Raw genomic sequence first — 22,327 nt, 5'->3', positions numbered from 1 at the left:
ATGGACACACATGTAAGGACAATGCAATGAAACTAGCATCTGAATGTGAGGTTGTGATGGAGTCTTCATCAGAGATGTGAGGTACATAGTATTAGTGCACAAAATCATGTCAGGGAAATGTGAGCGGTCATTGTGAACAGGAAAGGCAGAGGGGAAAGAAGGAGGAGGCATAGGTAGCTGACTTGTCTCTAGAAGTTCATAAAGAGGGCTATGGATCCAGGGAATGGATTACCAGAATGGGAGGTGGAAAGTGAATCAACATTGGCATTGGAAGAGGTAGAAAATGGTTAGGAAAAAGATAAGGATGGACAGAAGGCTCAAAGACATGCTGCAAGTGGATTGGACACTGTAAACTGGCCCTAGGCATGAGTGTGTGCATATGTGTGCCTTCTGTGGAAGGTTGGGCGCTGAGCTGGCAACTCAACACAGTAAAAACTCCACTGCCAATCATGAGTTGACAGGTGATCTGCTGTGGTGACCCCTAACCGGGAAAAGCCGAAAGAAGAAGAAGAAGGTAGACTGTTAAATGTCCTTAAAAGGGCAAAGAAGATACTGTCTTTTGGTATAAAGCAAATGTAATGTAAGTGACTAAGTTGTACAACTATTATGTTTTGTGTTAAAAATAAATGCTTTGATAATGAAAGTGCTCAAGAATGTTAAAATGTTAACTTGCATGAGACTTACATGAGATCTCAAACTGGAATTGCTTTATTCTATATGATAATTTCAAATGGAAAATTGAAAAAAAATCTACAATGTGAAAAAATTACTTTCTTAAACTGGAATGTAAGCATGGGGAAACAGATGTCAAAATTTCAGCTCAAGATGTTTGAAAAAGAACTGCCCAGATATAGTAGGTATGGCATAATGAGACATGTAAATGATATTACTAAGGTAATGATGCCCATAAGTGGAGCACAGAGAGTAAGATTTTTGTAAAAAGAACAGCAGGAATAAGAAGCGAAAGACATGAACAACAGTGCATGCTATATTTGGCCTAGAAAATGAATAATGCCTTAGTAGGCATAATGAACTTAGGTGTAAACTATACCTTTAATTGAAAGGAAACGTTTATTATTAAGAGCAAGAAATTTCAAACTCTAGGGAGGTAGGAAGTGTGAGATGACTGAGGTCTTTCATCATATTGTGTTCAGCCAGCAAATAATGCAGGACTGCACCAGAAAGGAAGGAATTCAGGATGTTGTCTTAACCAGCGCATATGGGTTCATGGATATCCAGGTTATGGCACTTTGATGGGTTGCTCTTTAAATGGGCACTAATGCAATTTGTAATAAGATATTATACACAGGTAAAATTGGAACTAGATGTACAAGTTCCAAAAATCTTGCTTTACTTTAATGTAATTGATCTTTAGTAGCTTTAGTGACAGTCATAAAGTATATGTCCTGATGATGTTATGAGATGACAAGAAAAATTACTTAAAATGTCAGATGGTAAGCAGTCATATCTGAAGGACAATGTCACGCACATAAGACTTGATATTTAGCTAATATAGATTTAAGGTATATATTGTGCTTTAAAATTCTGTAGTTTCAAGTTTGCTAACTGTTATACTTTAACAGACATTTCAGAGGTATGGAGGCACAATTAATGATTGCCTGCGACTGACTCAAACAGCCAAGCCTCTTCTGAGCAGTTATTTAGACTATAACTCCCTATGCCTTCTGTATGCATGGCTGAGCATATTCTAGTAGCTAATTTGTTATCTTCTGATAATCAGGATCTCTCTAGTGGTAAATGCTTCACAATGTTACAGTATTCTAATACACATAATTAATGTAAATGAGATAATTATGTTATGCCTTCTGACTGGTACATTATTGGTAGTGAACATCCCTGAGAATGTTAAAAGAGTATTATTTTATACTCTGTGTTCTTTTGCATGTTATTTAATATGCTGGCAGCAAAATTAACGTTTTTATTGTTTTACAGCACAGTGAACATGACTGTTGTATTTTAATGAATCAAATAACTTATTTTAGTAATAATAATTCAATATTATATGTTGATGAAGTCAAGTTTTAACAGTAAATACATTTGTTTAGTAAACATGACAGTAATATTATGCATTGATGAAACCGTCATCTAACAGTTTTGTCATGCATGCTACTGCACATCCTGTCAACTAGTTGTCACTCAATGGTTTTCAAAGGTACTTTAAGGACATACATGCCACTGAGTAAGCTAGAAAGGATAATAATATTTACAGACAAAGAGTATAGGAGTGCAAAGTGACTTACAGCTTTGAATGATGTACTGCACTCAGCTCTGATCCACAGACAGCAGTGAAAAGCAAAGTGCATCTTTGATCCTGTAAAAAGCTGTAATACATTTTGTAATGTCATGCACAAAAAAGTAGCAAGACATTTTTAAGTATTTTGCAACATTCAAAGCTGATTTAACTTCTCGCCACTTCTATTTGCGCTGCAGTTCAAGACTTGACTTCAACAGTGCTGAGAGGTGCTTAACTTAACAAAGAAATCTATTCCTTGAATTTGGAGTATAATTGAGGTTCTATGAAGCTGGTTAGCATTACTAGAGTAATATTGGTGTTGCTAGTGATTGAATGCATACTTCTCATTACATGTCAGATTGCACTTATTTAGATGTTCCTGAGGGTAAAAGCAAACATAAGAGTCAAGGATCTTAGAGTGAGGGATGAGGAAAATTGGAAAGAAGAAAATGGAAAAAGAGGACAGTGATTAGAAAATATTAGCAGATTCTTCCTTTAAGTAACGAGCCTACTACAGGCTGTTTCCATAGGTCAAGGGGAATACATGATGAGAGGAATAGCTGATGAAGGAAGGAAGAAGAGATGTAAACCTTTGCAGACACCACAGCATGAGGTATAACCTCCGTGTAACTAGGTTTGCCATGGGTAAAGATGTTCAGGAGAAGCTTATCATCCAACTGATGAGACTTTGCAGAACCAGAAGAACAGGCTGCATAGAATTAAAGCAGACCAGCTAATGGCAGGTCCGTGTTCAGTGGTTATGTCAGTTGTGAGAAAGTATCTGTTGAAAATCTTCACATGCGTATCAGGTTCACAGCATACTGAGACATGCATTGAGATGCTTTATGTGTGTATCAGGTTTCATAACATATCAGTCCACTGGACATGTTTATCTCTCCAGAATGAAATCATCATCCTAGGAGATTTTAATATTGATTGGCTATTCTGTAACTCTCTCACCCCAACAAACCACATTAACCTCCATGGCTTTATCCAAGCCATCCAAACACCAACAAGAACTGACAAGGCAACTAACAAAGAATCAATCCTTGACTGGATTCTAACTAACAAACCAGGCCACCCCTCTCTAGCAGGATGCCTCTCCAATGGTCTAAGTGACCATCTGCCAACCTTCCTACTACAACAATGTAATCATAGTCCCAAAGGCACTGTCTACCAGTTTATTAGAAGTAAAAATAACTTCAACCCCATCAGCTTCACCACTTAACTAAAACATTGCAACTGGGCACCCCTGAAATACCTGGAATTAAATGAGGCAGTTACCTACTTTAATACCACATTTTTAAATGAGTTAAATCTTCATGCCCCTCCCAGAGGGGTTCCAGTAGGAACCAGATCCAATCCCACTCCATGGATTATCAAAGAAACCAAAGCCCTCCTTAAAGCTAGAGATAAAGCATGGGATTACTGGAATACAGTTACGCCCCCAGCTGCAAAACAAAAATATCAGGAGCTTAGGAATAAAGCTAAGAAACTAGTAAAACTTGACAAGATTAATTACTACTCCAGCCTTCATATCAAGCACCAAAATCACCCTCAAAAATTTTGGGCAGCCATTACCAAATTACTACGACCAGGCACAACTGGTACTCCCTCTCCTACCCTAGTTAATAACTCAGACAGCATAGCCACTCAATTTAACAAATTCTTTACTGAGACAATACTGACCCTAGCCAACCAACAGAAAAATCAACACACACCCCATCCTCTGAACTCTCCACTACTCACACAAAAAATAGGTCCTTCCAATTCTAGCCTGTCTCTGTAGATAGGATAAAAAATTACCTCAAAAAGCTAAAGTCTACTACTCTGACAAACTACCAGGGGAATTCCTAAAAACTGCTGCCAATGTAGTGGCCTACCCTATAGGCATACTCATTAATAGATCCTTTCAGAAGCCTTTGTCCCCCATATTTGGAAAATATCTTACATAATCCCCCTGCATAAAGGAGGTAAGTCCACAGAACTCACAAACTACCGACCTATAGCAATTCTATCTCCCCTAGCAAAAGTCCTTGAAAAATGTGTACACTTCCAATGATAGACTACATGCACACACACAAACCCCTGTCAAACACTCCGCACAGCTTCTGACCCTTCCATAGAACCACCACTGCCCTCTTGTCCTTCTCCAATACAGCAAACTCTATAGAAACAATGGTCACTTTGTTTCTGCCACCTTTCTACACCTCTCAAAGGCCTTTGACATGGTTAGATATGGCATTCTAGTCAAAGAACTATCTGAATTAGCACTATCAACCCTCCATAGCCTGGTTTCAAAGCTATCAAGCCAGCTGTCAGCAAGCAGTTCTGTGGAAACAAGAACTCTCCCCCCTTCTTCCAGTCACTCTTGGTGTTCCCCAGGGTTCCATCTTAGGCCTGCTGCTGTCCACCCTCTATACCAATAAGCTCCACTCTTCCATTCCCGAGGCATCCGTCATCCAATATGCAGATGATTCTACATTAATTTGTGCAGCTTCCTCAGTACAGGAACTTCACACATTAACTTAAGAATCTTTCCTCTCTACTGAAACATGGCTAGCCAATATCCAACTTATTCTAAACCCTGCTAAAACCAAACTTCTGGGCTTTAAACCTATTAGGTCCACCTCGTCAACCGCCACCTTTAATATCATGTCCAGTAACAAAACTGCTATCTCTCCCACAGAGCACACCAACCTTCTGGGCATAGAGATTGATAACAGTCTAACATTTGATATTCACATTTCCCAGACCATCAAGAAAGTCCACAAAAGACTAGGTACCCTCTATAGAAATAGACAATTCCTTATCCAACAAACAAAAGCTGCAATAGCCCAAACACACCTTATTTTTACACTCCTCTATGCCTCACCTATTTTTCCCAACCTGAGAAAAGCAGACCTAGCTAAGCTTGACTCCTGCTACAACAAAATCGCTAGATTTGCCTCTGACTCCCCATTTAAATTTCACCCCTGCTCATCCTTGAAGCGGCTCAACTGGCTGGAATCTCCTCAACTCCTGCATTATAATAAACTCTCTCTGGCCCATAAAATTCTGTATGAACCAGAAAAAAACCCTGCATTACAAAACCTACTTCACCTCTACACCAATAACAGGACTCTTCGCTCCAGCAACAAGGTTACTTACAAAGTAAGAATACAGCAGGGGACTCCTTCTCTAATTACGTATCTAAAATCTAGAACACTCTTCCCAATCACATACCTACTATCGCTTCCTTCACCCAGTTTAAAAAATCATTAAAAATGCATCTCACTAGTAACTGGCTATGGTAATGCACTACACTAGGTTAGACCCTCCGCTGTTAGACCTCCACCATACTATTCTCACCCGCCAAGATGTATGGCTAGGTCTAGGTGCTAAGATTTATTATAAACATACAACAACATAATAAAAATGTATTTATCTTACTGATCTAGACACTAATAATCTCTATGAAGCTGATGTTTTACACACTTTTCTCCAACAATGAAGTTTATCTTTTTTTTAGACTAAATAATCTAGTATTATAGTATTATAGTATTATTACTCTGTTTCACTAACTGTGCCTGCTATATCTGTATGTAGTACTTGAGTTAGAACTCACTGCATTTTGAATGTTAATTTTCTTTGCAAACTTTGTATTATTCATTATTTCATGTTACTGTTGTGTTGGGAGCTTTTCTCCCCGCGTCTCCACTGAAAATAGACCTGTGTCCAGTGGACTATCCCGGTTAACAAATGTAAAATAAATAAATCAAAAAATCAATAAATCCCAGTCCATCCAATGAAATGCTTTACATGTATATCATATTCACATTGTGCTGAGATGTCTACTTAGATGCCTCATGTGTGCATCAGGCTGACGGCATACTGAGACATCTAATGAGATGCTTCATTTCTGTATCAGGTTTCATAACATATGAATCAAGCCAGTGAAATTCTTCATAGGTATATGTCATGTTCACATCATACTTGAGGCCTCTATCTGCTGAAGTGCTTCATGTATGCATCAGGCTCACAGCATACTGAGACATCCATTGAGATGCTTCAGATAAATATCAGGTTCACAGCAAATTAAACCATTCAAAGACATACTTTTTATGTGTATCAGGCTCATGGCATACTGAACCGTTCAGTGGTGTGCTGAAGGACCTAATAAATATTAGTCCTTTAAGACAGAATGTTTACCTGCTTCTAGAATTTTCTATAGCTTAAGTAAAAAAATGTGTTTTGGGAATGGGAAGAGTAACTTAATGCTTTGAATTCCTAAGATATTTTTGCTTTCCTAAGCATATGCAAATTTCATGTTAAAATTATTATTATGAAGCAATGTCTACAACAATAAGTATAACATGCTTATATATTCATTACCATAGCAATCATTTTGCACTCATTACCATAGACACTGCATACTGACACATGGTTAGAACAAGGCATGGCCCTGCCTGCTGTGGGGAGGAGGGGTACCATAGATTCGTAAGTTTGGGAAGAAACATCCCAGTGCTTGCCAAAATACAGAATAATCTGCATAGGTGGAAAGACCTCACTGCAGTACTGTTTTTTGGGATGTAGAAGCCAATCACTGTTTTGCTTGGGTGGTAGCAGTATTCATAGATACAATCACTGGCAGACTGGTGGAAAGATGCTTTTGTCAGACTGGGAAAAGAGGCATAGATGATCCAGTGGGTTCAATGGGAACTAAGATCACCAGGAGGCTTTAGAGGATAGGCTGATGGTTCATTTGCTACCAGGCATTGTGGGAAGTCAGAAGACGGTTCTATTTCCCCTTGGGTAAAAGGGAGACCTAGGTTGGAGACCCCAGTCACTTGCAAACCATGTCCAGAGGTTGGAATGCGTGGGTCTTGCACTGATAGTCAGGACTGTGGGAAGCATCAGAAGATCCAATTCATGACATCACAAGAGGGATGACATCACTGGAAAACTTCATAAACATAGGCTAGCATCTCCAATAACTGATGGCATGAGAAGAGGATTGGCTAGGATCTCAGTCACTGCTAAGCTATATGTATAGTTGTTGGGGCACATGTACCTCTTCCTGGCTACATTTGGGGTTGGAAAGTTCTAATCAGTTCCATGCTTCCAGGGATACATGGCCTTACATACAATATCCATATCTTGACTTTATTGTGGAGAGCAGTGTTGAAGCTAAGATGGACACACTGCCAAAAAACAGCTTCTTTTCTAAATGATAAGCTATTACTTAAAGGTACTTTGTAGTAGTCCATCACAATTATGAAGCATGCAGTTGTGTAATGTAACTAGTCACACATAAATATGAAGTAAAATTAACCTACAGAGGTAATTATTTTCTCTGAGCATGTGCAGTCTTGGTATAGTAAAATAGAAGATGGAGTGGGACAGCAATGTTTCACTGGTGTGTGCCAGGAGGACTTTTCTCTTGAAAAAGAGGTATATTTAGGTTAATTTGATTTTGTAGTTATATTTACAGTTAATTACCATATAAAATGTTATGCTTCACTGATCTACATTAGGATAGTACATTGTATACCTTTAATGCACTTTAAATGCATTTAGTACAATAGAAACAGCAGTCTGCAGAGTCCAGGGCAAGGAATAAGTCATGTATTAGAATTCTACAGCATTATGGGCCCTTCTCCTGATGGAAGCCTGTTGTAAGAGACTTGCAAGGCACATATGATATTCAGGTCCCTATCAGTTTATTGAATGCACTACTTACCGAACATCTCTTTGTCGAACTCTATTAAACAAAATCTTATTCTGTCAAATGACAAAAACAGTGAGCCATCATTGGGATTTGCCCTTTAACCCACTGTAGTGCGATCTCAGAGTTGGTATATTTAGTTAGGGGTGTGTGTGGGGTGTAGCCCCCACCAGGGAGGGTTTTAAATAGTGCTGTTTTTGTTATGGTTGCTGGGTTGGCCAAATGTTTTTTCCCTGGGAAGAATTTAGCTGAAACGATCATACGACGGAATAAGATTTCGCTTAACAGAGTTCGATGAAGAGGTGTTTGGTAAGTAGTGCATTCAATAAAGTGATATAAACCCACAATATTCTTTTATCTCGGCGAATGTGTTTATATAGACACAATATTTATGGAGCTTATTTGGGTTCAAATTAGGATTTTGCTAGAAGCCAGCAAATGCTGTAGAAATAAAAGCTGATTAGGCAGCTGTTAAAATCCCAATGATGTTACTTCAGCAGTTCAGATACGGATATGACAACAGATTTGACAACCTTCTCAGAATGCCATGGTGCATGACTGTGTATAATTACACACACACACACACACACACACACACACACACACACACACACACACACACACACACACACACACACACACACACACACACACACACACACACACACACACACACACACACACACACACACACACACACACACACACACACACACATGCAATAACACACAAAGACATAGTTATTTACAATGTGCATAAGCCAGATGAAATCACAGACGGAATTGATTATTATTTTTCACTGTTAGTAAGATTAACTGGAAAAATCCATGTGTTATGTCAATAATGAAAGGGAGACATCTGAATTGCAGTAGAATTACTTTAGGTTTGCAGTGTATTTTTCCTTGCTGTGTAATCCATCCAACTTTGTCCCATCTGGGGATGTGAAGTTATGCTTCAGATGAATCTTATAAAAAAACAAAATCTAGAGAAAGTTGTAATATAAAAAAAGAAAAAAGAAAACTATTGTTTCTGGATGAGACATTGTGTTGAGTGGGTAATCGACAACACAGTACAAGCTACATGTAACTGTCTGGCAGATACTGATTTAAGGTTCGTCCTTGTAGAAAACAAATATCGGCTTTGTTTTGATGGTCACAGCTTTGCACTTGCAATATGGATGATCACACGCTGTTGTCCTAAATAAGTGACTTCACTGGATACTTCAAATTTCACTGTTGAGAATGCTCAGACTGCAAAGAATGGATTCTGAAGTCATTTCAAGGAGGGTAGGAATTAAAATTTGCTAGAATGATATTTTGATATTACAGTAAACAGGAGAAACAGGTTTCAATATATATTACAGGCACACAAACCTCCAGGCTGGTCAAACAGTATGACACACAGCAGACACTCCAGGTGCAGTTAACCATTGACAAGACCCCTATTCAAATTATAGCTAGCTACAGGCCCTCAAATTTGACTCAAGATGCCCACTCCACCTATCTGGACTTCTTCAAATCTGTCAGGATTCAACCCTTTACTGTGAGCCTGGGTGACTTTAATTACCTAACCATAGAATAGAAAAACTACTCATGCCAGAACACAAATGCCCAAGGATTCCTCGATTTTATCAATGCAAATGCCTTGGAACAGCTAGTCGATACCCCTACAATAGTTGATAATATATTGGACTTGGTATTAACCAACATGAGTAACCACTGCAGCATCCTGATGATATCATCCTGCCTGGCAAGAGTTGACCATAAAGCAGTCACTTTTGAAGTCACCATCTCCCCTGACACCCCTCTAGCTAGGGTCAAACAAAAAACTTCTCCAAAGCTGATTACAACCTCCTGAGGGATGGTATAAACAGCTTCACAGCCCCCTTCCTCATTGTAGGAACTGGCACCAATGTCCAAATCTACACCAAAGTACTATATGAGCATTTATATAGATGCATGGAATAAGGAATACTTGACAGGACAAAACCATCCTATGCAAGGAAGAGTAAACCTGTCTGGTGGACATCTGCAATAAATAAACTGTATAACAAAAGGAAAAAATTGCTGTCCAGAACTAAGAAGGAGCTGTTGCTAATTGGAATCAATTTCACCTTAGCCTGAACAAGCAAATAAGAGCACTAGTGAAATCCTCTAAAGCTAACTACGAGTCCAAATTGGCTACATCTACTGGAGACAATCATAAGGCCTTCTTTACATATGTCCTCAATCTCAAAGGAAGCACTAGATCTGTTCAGAAGTGGTGGTAAAGGACACCACATACACAAATGCTGTATATATATATATAGCCAATCTACTGGCTGGCAGATTCAGCAAAAACTTCTCCCCTCTGTCCCCCTCATCAGTAAATCAGGACATCCCCAGTACCTGCCCCCCACCACTAATCTCTAGGGAACAGGTAATTACTGCTCTCTCAAAGCAAAAAAATACAGCCTCCATGGGACCCGATAACATCCCAGGCTGCATCCTACATGAACTCAGGCATGAACTTGCAGCACCACTAGCACCCTATTCAACCAAAGCCTGAGTACTGGCTTTGTCTCAGCCGAGTGGAGGACAGCCACTGTCATCCCTTTACACAAAGGTGGAGTGTTCACCAATTTGGGAAATTATAGACCCATCAGCCTAACTAGCCTGATATGCAAGGCCATGAAACGGATTATCATGGACCTCATTAACTTGGACATTGGCAACCTCCAAACACATGATCCCGCACAGTTTGGCTTTATCAAGGGGAGGTCATATCTGTTAAATCTAGTCAACTTCTTTAAGACAGTCATCAAAGCCATGGACGAGGGGAAGATGCTGCACACTGCCTACCTTGATCTGGCCAAAGCCTTCAACACTATTCCCCACTCCGGCATAGTAGATAAGCTCTCTCAACTAGGCATCAATCCATATGTTACTAGATGGGTAGCAAACTGGCTCACTGATAGAACCCACCTAATCAAAACAGGGGAAACCACCTCAAGCAGTAGACCCTGTAATGAGCGGCGTACCCCAGGGATTGGTCTTGGGGCCTCTGTTATTTGGGATATACTTCTTTGAGGTGCAGGCCAAAACCAGTGGGCTATGGCTGACCAACTTTGCAGATGACTGCAAGCTGGGCACAGTCATCAATTCCCCAAGTGATGTGGACATCCTCCAAGAGGCTCTCACCCAATAAAATGACTGGTGCCAGAAACATGGCCTCAAGCTGAATGCCAAAAAAATGCATCATCATCCACTTTGGGGAAAGTGAAGTCCTCACATATTATCACATTAATAATGTCCTAAGTACACAATCAGTAGTGAGGGATTTGGGCACCCAGGTTGATAGCAACCTGACTTTTGACCACCATGTTGCTTCCATTGTACGGAAAGTTTTCTATATGGCCCACCTCATAAGTAAGGGTATCTCATCCAGGGACAAAGAGGTCATAACATCCCTGTATTCTTTTATTAGGCCAATTATTGAGTACAATGCCCCCTTCGGCATGTACCTTTCAAAGCACATCCAGCAGCTGGAGAGACCACAGAGGTTCCTCACCAGGAGAATCCAGGGCCTCAAACATCTACCCTACACAGATAGGCTAAAAGCCTTTTCCCTCTAATCAGTTTCATACACACTCCTCAGAGGTGACCCTTGTCTGGCATACAAAGCAATATCAGACCCCGCCTTGATGGGACTGCTGCATATCCGCAAGTCAAGCTCCACTCGAGCAACCTGTATGCGCGACCTCATCCTGGTCTGATATATCAATAGGACTTGTTGACAGGACAGATTTGTGTCCCAGAGATTCCCCCATCTGTGGAACAGACTCCCTCTCCACATCAAGCAGAGTACCTCATTATCCCTTTTTAAGTGCAACATGGATAACTGAATGGGAAACAGAAAATACACCCCTGGGAGTACACCTATGTCCCTGTTGGACAGGGGCTTTGGGTGCTGACTTGTCTAAACATGGGCTAAACTCTTGGCTAGGCCTATAAGGGCCTCAGGGCCGATAGCCAAGTAACCCCCTATGATCATATGATCCTAAATGTTGACTGATCACTATGGAAAAGATTATAATGCATCCTATAAAATATTGTTCAAAAGCTGACATTTCATTTTTATCAACACAAGAAAAGTAATAATTAGCTTGTTTTTAGACATGTTCCAGTTAATAAAGTATTAAAGAAGAGTTGTCATTGTATTCTGCCAGCATGCAATATATTAGTTGAACAAGCCATGCTTCCTGTACAACAATAACTGTGGCATTCCTAATTTAAGACATAATTGAAGGAACTTTGCTTATAATGTGATTTTCTTATAAATATGTCCTGCTGCTGAACTGTGAGCATAGCACAAACTCTAGCTAATGATATGTTTTCTTATTTGTGTATTTAGCTAACATAACGTGTTTTACATCAAGGTATAACGGAGGAAAACAGTAAGGTTCACCTGGATGTAACAGTGAAATTCAATACATTTTCAAACTGGTGACAAAGTGAAGAAGAACCAGTATCATCAGAAGTGAACATACCTCTTTATGACTGATCTATGTTTGGGGCTATTGTACTACACCTGTGACAAAAAATGCATAATGTAGGTTAATAACACAAGCATAATGACAGCGAAGAGCACACTGTTTAACCACATTTACATTGTGAATGCATGCTGTGCATATAATGCATATTCTATGTCAGCACGTATCACCCACTGCATGCTGTAATTCCACTGTTGCACAGTAAATGTGAAGCTCTGACCTTGACTATGGATGCTGTATTGACGTGTAAAGAGTCTTCCCTAATGATTGCTGGCTGTGATTTCTGGTTTGCTATTGATCTGATGATGCTCTGATTCCTTACATTTTCTGCAAATGTTACTGTCTTGCAGTGAGACAGCTTGTGCTCATTTATTTGTTCCTGTTTTATCAGTTATAGCATGTTGGGGACAGCAGGAGGCTTCTGAAACCTGTGCTTTCAGAAACAGCAATTGCCAGTCCTGTCACAGTTTTACTGAGAAATGAGAAATAAAGAGAGCTAGGGTGATAAACATATTTGTTCTGCTCAAGTAGAATGTGAATCAGTGAATGTATCAGCTAATTTTCTCTTTGAAAAACAAAGTCTGTCTGCACTACCGTAACACGAATAATCCATGCCCTTCAAAAAACATAATCACATCTTTCTTACAGATTTCAAAAAGTGTTTATGGGAAAAGCTGAGACAGAGAGAGAGAGAGAGAGAGAGAGAGAGAGAGAGAGAGAGAGTATTAACACACACATAATGACTAAGAGATACATACTAAACAGCATTACAGCAAAATGAATATATCATGATCATCTCCTAAACATTCGCAAAATCTTGCATTTAAAGGAGTCGCTGTTGGTGCACACTTAGAAATCACATAATCTGTAGTTTCTCATGGAAACAGTGATCAGCAGTGGATTATAATAGAGGCAACTTTGGCAGCAGCCTGGGGCCCATGACTTCAGAGGGGCCACTACAGTGAAATAATTCTTCTGCTAATTTAGAATAATTTTATGTTCTCTACCAATTAATCATTTTGGCTGGTGTGTGTGTTAAATATAACAGCTGTAGCTTTAAATAAGGTTTTTAAAAGCCACCTCAAGTACTTGCTTATACTTGATTTGCTGAATCTGTTTTGTGCATGTGCAGCATGTGATCCCAAGCTGTAAACATGTGATGCAGAGATGCTGGGAGTAGAGCAATGTTTACTGGAAGCCTGAACTGGTGGAGGTGGGAAGTTGGGAATACTAAAACAGCATATTAGATAAGTGAATAAAATGAGATAAATACCTCTTGACTCCCAATGATTTCTCATATATCTTTGTTCTTGTCCTAGTAAAGTTGGTGGCTTTGTAGCAATGTATTAAGGATTAATGCCACTGTGTAATGTCAGATGTTCAATATATAAAATGTATGTTGTTTGGCAAAAATTTGAGGATTATAACTACTAAGTAATGAAAAATGTTTGAATTGTAAAAAAATACTTGCAGCATGTTTTTTTGTGTAGAATTCATGGTGTGCATTTATTTCCATTACAATTACCCCTAAAAAAGAGCAGGGCTGAGAAAAATAGCATTATTTGTATCACAGTCATATGAGATCTATACAGCAAGTGGCTATGACTGCTGGGTAGAGGATGGATGCTGCCTGTGTATAAAAGTAACTTGTTGCTGCTTGGTGAGTTTAATCAGTGGGCATTTGTGTAAAATAAGTTGGTATACTTGGAATACTTTTTGTCTAAAAAATGTAATTACATAGTTCTTAACTGCACCTGATTTCTAAGAATGCTTCTGACTTTACCTTACATTTTGGTCTGGTCCTCATACATATTGCGTTTTTTTTTTTGCTGTCAAATTATTAAGGATTGCAGCCTCTAAATAATGACAGATATTTGAGTTTCAGACTTTCTATCCTTCAGAAAATGTTGTTATTCCAGCGATTTTCTAGATATGTAAGCACAATATTTAAACATCTATCCTTGATTCTAGCTTTGTCCCTCATTAGTGTTTTTTTTCTCCCTGAAACTTGTACTAAGAGATTAAAAGGAATTATTTGTTATCACAATCCAGTGATGAATAACCACAAAGTGGCTAACACTGTTGCAAGGGTGTAAGCCTTTCTTTAGATGAAAATAATTTGACATTTAGCTGTTTGCTTAGTTAAATATCTGGCTATACAGGGTAATTGTGCATTTGTGTGAAATAAGTTGGAACACTTGTATCTATTTTTTGTATGGAAGTTGAAATTATACAGATACCAGACAGTTCTGGAAGCACTGTCTCTTTATTCAATATTTTATGGTTTCCGGGGGAAGATTTATGTTTTGTCTTCCATCCCATTAGGGATCCAGTGGTCCTAGATCTCTTATATCTCCACAGATCAAATGGTCCCACCAGTATCAGGTCCAGGAATATAAATTTTCACCATCAGATAAATAAAAGATGGTAAAGACATAGGTTCATTATGCAATGCCTTCTTAACCTCTGGAATATGACAACTCTATAAATTAATCAATGTGATGTACTGACTTCCTTCAGACAGGAGGTAGATGAATTTTTAATTTTATCATGTATTTGTCATATAGTTAACAAAGCTTTTTTAAAGGTGACATTTAACAGAGACATCATCACATATAATGTTTATTCCATATCTGTCTACCATATTATGCAACGTATTTTCGACAGTTCATATAAGTTTTTGATATTTATATCTTATTACATCAGAACAAAAATTCTTTGCTTCGCCTCCTTCTCACTTTGTGTTTGACCAAAACGACACACCATCTAAGCTGTATCATTCTTTCCTCATAGGTGCCCCTTACACATTTTGTACTCAAACACCATACACAGAATTTGGGGTACTCCTCTTCTCTGCTCCTTGACTATTAAGAAAGTTACCTCCCTTTGGGCAAATTGTATTTTACTTTGGTAAGCCCTGCATCTATACTAGGTACTACCATGCCTAATCAATTGCAACTGCAAATTCACTCATTTCATCACTTATTCTTGCCTCTTTGTTTGACTGGAATGTGCATTGCTGGACACCTCCTTACATCTTCTTGTCAACCACTGTATGTGTCCCCTCCATAGTTTTGCATCCAAATCCTTGTTCCTTTCTCTGTATAAATGTTGAGACTATCCCCTTTCCAAGCCTTGCTTATCATCTGTCTCACTTTGTTGGTAAGCAATAGAAGTTCTATTCTTTTTTTTATTATTTCCAGCCCATCCATTCTTTTTATACACCCCTAAAAGGCACAAGTCATACTGATCTGGTATCTTCTTCTCTAATAATTTATTGAAGACTTCTCGTGTCCTCCTCCATAGTGGTACAACCTCCCTACATGTCTACCATCTGCGCATCTGATCTGCATTTTCCTTTCTACATCTCTTACTTCCCTTAAGAACTCTCTGCTCAAACACTTCAAAACGTACACCAGCAAACAAAAAGAGCACGGTCCACACAGGCCAATATATTTCAGTAATTTTATTATAAACAGACACGAGTGCTTTTGGGTAGATCCCTTCTTCAGACAACTACATAAAACCATAGATACAAAAACAACTTTAAATAACAGCAAAGGCTCATTAAGGGCTCATCAATCAAATACAAATCAACCAATCACAGACATTGTTTAACCCGCCTCTTTTTTAGTGCAGGTTTTAAAGGAATAGAGCTATTTAGCCCCAGTGGGCTGTCTGCTGCAATCTCTATGATCCATTGTACTTCAGTGCATTCAGTTTTATTTACTACATCCCCCGCCCCTTTTATTCATTCTTATAATATATAATACCAAAAAAGACAAAGAATGGTCAGGAAAAAGTATTATATGCTGGATTAATTCATTACGTGGGTCCTTTAACCTGATGGAAGAAAGTGAAAAGAGACATAGAGGAGCTCTCAGATTATGTAGCCCAGGCCGGTATGACCCTGACCCTGAGCAGTATCCTACCCTCACCAAGAATGATGCCACAATACAAAGACAAAATGATCAGCTTTAATAATTGGCTTAATTACTGGTGTCATTCTAAGGCGATCCAATGTATGTCTGCCTGGGATGACATGCTTGACAAGCCACGCTGCTTCGCAAGGGATGGCTTGCACCTGTCACCCCTGGGCTTCCGGATATTGGCAAAGGCTCTTGCCACCCCCATAGTGCCTTTTTTAGGCAAGGCTCAAATGATAAACCCACCGCCCTAGAAAACAAAAATGGAGAAAAACTAAGGGTAATACTGCTCAATGCCAGAAGTCTAAACCTCAAGATGCACACCCTTGAAGGCCTCCTCAGTATGGAGAACATCGATGTCTGTGCTGTGACTGAAACCTGGTTCAAGGCTCCTGAGAGCACCCCAGCACTCTCAGGTTATACCTCATATCATGCGTTCCGGCCCCAAAATCCGGACCGAACCACAAAAGGAGGGGGGTATCCATATTCATAAAGGATACCCACACCTCCAGGTTAGTGGCAATGCACAAAGCATCGGAGACCATCCAGGTGCAATTAACCATAGGTAAAACTGCCCTACAGTTTGTAACATGCTACAGACCACCTTCTCAAACTCAGGAAACCCACACAGCCTTCCTGAAGACACTGGAGAGTATGAATGTATCTCCAAACACCATCATATTGGGTGACTTCAACTACCCAAACATAGACTGGGAACATTACTCAAGCCCCAACACCCTAGCCCAAAGGTTCCTTGAGTTCATAAACTCAAATGCTATGGAACAACTAGTCACCATTCCCACAAGAGGAGAAAATATACTAGACCTGATCATCACAAACATGGGGACAAAATGCTCCACACCGGAAGTATATCCCTCATTGGTGAGATCAGACCATAAATTAATCTCACTGGAGATCCACATCCCGCCCCACCCCCAGCAAAAAAGACCACAGTGAAGAACTTCTCAAAAGCAAACTTCACACTTCTTAAGACTGGAATGGTATCCTTCAAGGCCCCCGAGCCAGTGGAAACCACAACCCACGCTGCTGAAACCCTTACAAATGCCTTCTACGAGCACCTCCAGGAATGTATGGATCAAGCAATCCCTAATAAAATCAAGACCCTTTCCACCAAAGGCAGGCGCAGTCTGGTGGACTCCAGCCATAAACAAACTCTACAACAAGAGGAGAAAGCTACTACATGACAGAGCAAAATCCCTAAATGGGAAGGCATCTCTGATCAATACTAGCAAAAAACTACGATCACTCATAAAATCATCCAAGGCCAACTTTGAGAGAAAAATCGCTAATGACACAAAAGACAATCATAAAGCCTTCTTTAGCTATGTTAGAAACCTGGATGGAAACTCCCAGATATGCTCAGAATTAGTCTAAATGATAAAAAAATCACTGAACCCACAGACATTGCCAACATACTGGCAGACAGGTTCAGTGCAAATTTCTCCCCTCCCTCCCCAAAGGAGAAATATCTATCCCACCAGAGTCTAGCCTCCCAAACATCTCAGATGCCCAGGTGAGAGCTGCTCTCTCTAAAGCAAAAAACACAGCATCAATGGGACCGGACGGTGTCCCCGGCTGTGTGCTACACGAACTCAATGAGGAACTAAACCCACACATAAGGCTGCTGTTTAATCTTAGCCTTACTACAAGATATGTACCCAAAGAATGGCGACGGCAACTGTGGTCCCACTCCACAAAGGCGGTGCTTCTACGGACCCTGAAATTACCGCCATAAGCTTGACGAGCCTTGTCTGCAAAGCTATGGAGAGGATCATAATGGAACTCATAAATAAAGACATTGGGGACCTACAGACACTGGATCCTACCCAATTTGGCTTTGTCAAGGGCAGATCCTGCCTCTTGAACTTGGTCGACTTTTTCGAAACAGTCACTAAGGCCATTGATGAGGGTAAGGCAGTTCACACAGCCTACCTTGACCTAGCAAAAGCGTTCGCCACAATACCCAACTCGGGCATCATAGAAAAGCTCACCAGCTTAGATGTAAACCCATATGTCACAAGATGGGTTGCAAACTGGCTCAAGGACAGAACACACAGGGTTAGAGTTGCTGGTGCCATGTCAGACTCTAAGCCGGTCACGAGCGGTGTCCCACAAGGCTCAGTCCTGGGCCCCCTCTTGTTCGGCATTTATTTTTCTGAAGTGCAGGCAAACATAGGGGGATTGTGGCTGACAAAATTTGCAAATGACTGCAAACTGGGCACCATAATTGACACTCCATCAGACACAGACATCCTCCAGAAAGGTCTCATAGAAATGGATAACTGGTGCCAGAGCCATGGCCTTAAGCTAAATGCCAAAAAATTTATAGTCATACCCTTTGGGAAAAACAAGGTAACCCCTAATTACCACATAGGTGGTAATCCATTAAACATGGAAGACGTTATCAGGGGCCTGGGGACCCAAGTTGACAGTAACCTCTCTTTTGACACTCACATTGCCAAAGTGGTTAGGAAGACCTTCTACATTGCCCACCTGATCATGAAGGGATTCACATCCAGATCAGGAGAGGTCATTGTACCCCTGTACTCTTCACTTATCAGACCAATGATTGAGTACAACGCCCCATTCGGAATGTATCTTACCCGACACCTGCAGCAGTTGGAAAGACCCCAAAAGTTCCTCACCAAAAGGATAAAGGGGCTCAAACATATGTCATACGATGCCCGACTGAAGAAACTCCAGCTCTATTCAGTTGCATACCATCTGCTCAGAGGTGATCTGTGCCTGACATACAAGGCCATGTCCAACCCGGAATTAATGGACATGCTCCACCTCAAAAAATCCAAATCCACCAAAGCCATGAGAGCAAGAGACTTAAACCTCAACACAGATATAAATAGGACGTGCTGGAGGGACAGATTCATCACCCAGAGACTCCCTACACTATGGAACAGAATCCCGGTCCATGTGAGGCAGAGCCCCTCACTGACTCTGTTCAAGAGAAATCTTGACGAGTGGATGGGAGATCGTAGGTTTACCCCGGGAATCATCTCTGTATCACTGCTGGACAGAGGCACAGCAAACTAATGGGTATAGTATTCTCATCCTAAGGGGTGGTGAAAGCCACACACACTCTGGCTAGGCTTTTAAATGCCCTAGGGCAGATAGCCTAGTATGAACCTATGAACCTATGATTTAAAATCCTAGTCTTTAATTTACAGTTAGTTTTGCCTACATAAAAACTTGAGCAAAACTTACACTGTGCCAAATAAATCAGATTGTCTGTGTGACAATCAGCATAAAATTTAAAAGTGTACTTTTTCCTGGTAGTAGGGTGTATGAAATAGTTGCAACTATTAATGTGTTGACAAGCCTTGCAGCGTTTGCATAGAAAAGTACCTATCCTCTTAGATGTTAATACATTCTTTCTATTTATCATGCCTGGTTCATGACAAAGTAAATCCTTTAAATTACTATTATGCTTAAAAGTAAAACCAGGCTCACCACCTACACCTATTTTATCCCTCAAGCCTTCATCACTCATCAACATTTTCCAGTTTTGTTTGATAATGTCACAAACACCATATATATTGTTGCTGTAATGCAACATAATCCTGGGCTTGCCAACTTGTCCATGATGTTTAACTACTGCCCCTGATACAGTACTGCTGAATACCATGGTCTAGACCTATCATTCCTATTACGTGTTATTGCATCCTTCCCTTTGTTTAACAAATGTTGGGGGCAGCCCCTATCAGACAAATGATCATGCAACACATTCAATTCCTTAATAAAAGTTTCTGTATTTGTACAAAGTTGTGAAACCCTATATCCCTGTCCTTTAACTATATTACGAAATGTATGCTTAGGATGCATACTGTGAGAATCCAAATAGTGGTTTCTCCAACATAGTTTTCTGTGTAAGGTTGTATCCAGTTTCCCATTATAATTCTTAATTAAGGTGACATCCAAAAAAATCTATGGTGTTACATCTCTAATACTTTGTTATTGGATATCATCCTTCTTGCTGTTTTTTGACAGGGAGTCTATACCACCTGTGCACCATTCTTCTATTTTGATCGGCAGCTTTTAGCATTTTCAACATTGATAACATTGGGACCTGGATAATTAGGTGTATATTGACAAATCCGCTCAGTCTTGACCAGACTAGCTCTCCCTGACCAAGGAGGTGTGATCTAAGGCTGGGTACTGGCTATGCTTACTTGACTGAAAGACTTAGTTACCTTGAATTTCCTGTGATTCTGTGATAGTTGTTAATTCCCACTGATTTCACAGAATGCTCCTGATTTTGCCTTATATTTTGGTCTGCTCCTCATAAAATGTGCAATTTTCTAGCAAATCACTGAGGATTGCAGTTACTAAGTAATGACAGATATTTGAGTTTCAGATTTTATATCCTTTAGAAAATGCATTTTAATATAAATAGCTGCTGTTCTAGAAATTTTCGAAGTATATAAAAGCAACATTTAAAACCTGTTCCTCATTTTGACGATTTCCCTTATAATTTTTTATCTTTTTGGTTTTGTACCAGATTCATATGTTGAGAACTTCAGAGATATAATTTGTTATCACACTCAGATGAAATGTACACATCAAAATTAGTATCTTTGGTGGGGTGGGGCTGTCTGTGGATTCAAGTAATGCGGTCTCTTGTTTGTTGAGTTAAGCATTTGGCTTCACATGACTAGTGTCTTTTACATAAAATTAGAATATTTGTGGTACTATGAGTTTGTATGAAACCATCTTGCGATTAATTAATGTGTTCATAATTGCTTCATTACTTAAGTATTTCATCTGTGGAAACAATGTGTGTACAATCAGCAACAGGTCTATAATTGTTCACTATGGGGGTTGTTTGTGGATGAGAATGACTGCTGTCATAACCAATTAAACAGTCAATAGTTTGTCTTTGCAGGACTAGTGTACATTTGTGTAAAGCAACTCAGAATACTTTGCAGAAACCATTTTTTATTATTATTTGGGGTATACATGGTCAAGCATCTGGAATAATATTGATAGCGTGAGGGTCCATATTAATTATTCAAATGTTTTACAGTTTGAATGTCATATGGTCGACACCATATGATCGAACTTTAAAAAGTCCAAAGGTGAAAAGCAATGGCTCCATGCAGTGCAGAATGGGAAAATTTCCCTTATCTGCACTGAAGTGTGATCTCGGAGTTGGCATATTTAAGTAGGGGGGTGTGGGGGGTGCAGAGGGGCTTGCCCCCCTGCTCAGAGCATTGAGGTAAGTTTTCTTTTTGCATTTTTTATTATATTTTCAATGTTTCAGAATTCACTCATATGTTGTCGAACATATGAGGTTCGAAGTTTTGAAACTTTGAATATATAATATAGACCCTAGCTTGAATGGTCTTTTATGGTTTTAAACAATATGTACAGAACAAAAAAAGTGTGCATGTGTGTGTGTGTGTGTGTGTGTGTGTGTGTGTGTGTGTGTGTGTGTGTGTGTGTGTGTGTGTGTGTGTGTGTGTGTGGAGGGGGAAAGGTAGTACTGATGGCAATTGTGTTTCTTTGTCCCCAGGATTTAACAAGCAGCCATGCAGGAATAAGTTATTCCTGCACAGCAGGGACCGTTCCTCTGTAGCACAACAGCATGTCATGTATATGTATGAAGGTGTGCTGCCATGCTGTAAAATGGACATAGTTCTGTGTATGAGTGCAGGGGATGTGTCTAAGAGCAGAGCTCTCACAATACATACACCCAATGCACTCCAGAATTGCCATTCGGCAATTCAAATTTGCGAGAACGCTCATAACATCCTCAACCCATCAGGGTAAGAAATCTGGACAAAGCCATAAGGGACAATTGTCCCTACCAAGCCATAAAGTTGATAAGACTAACAGTTAAGCATAGGCATATAGTGCACACCTCCCAACCCATC

At 39.8% G+C, this 22,327-nt stretch overlaps 1 protein-coding gene and 1 long non-coding RNA gene across 2 annotated transcripts in view; one reads left to right on the top strand and one right to left on the bottom strand.

The window, feature by feature from the left end:
• The window catches only part of LOC122797760, a 1,000,965-nt gene extending 987,193 nt beyond the window's left edge, over positions 1-13,772 (top strand). Inside the window, exon 4 of the long non-coding RNA XR_006364198.1 lies at positions 12,354-13,772. This is a non-coding gene — a long non-coding RNA (uncharacterized LOC122797760). The remainder of the gene's footprint in view (positions 1-12,353) is intronic.
• CACNG2 (calcium voltage-gated channel auxiliary subunit gamma 2) overlaps positions 1-22,327 on the bottom strand; it is a 1,878,586-nt gene that overhangs the window by 175,146 nt on the left and 1,681,113 nt on the right. The gene's annotated exons all lie outside the window — the stretch shown is intronic.

This window comes from Protopterus annectens, chromosome 1.part0 (genome assembly GCF_019279795.1).
Source record: "Protopterus annectens isolate FY-2018-M chromosome 1.part0, PAN1.0, whole genome shotgun sequence".
Taxonomy (NCBI): domain Eukaryota; kingdom Metazoa; phylum Chordata; order Ceratodontiformes; family Protopteridae; genus Protopterus; species Protopterus annectens.
This window is presented reverse-complemented; position numbering and strand designations above follow the sequence as displayed.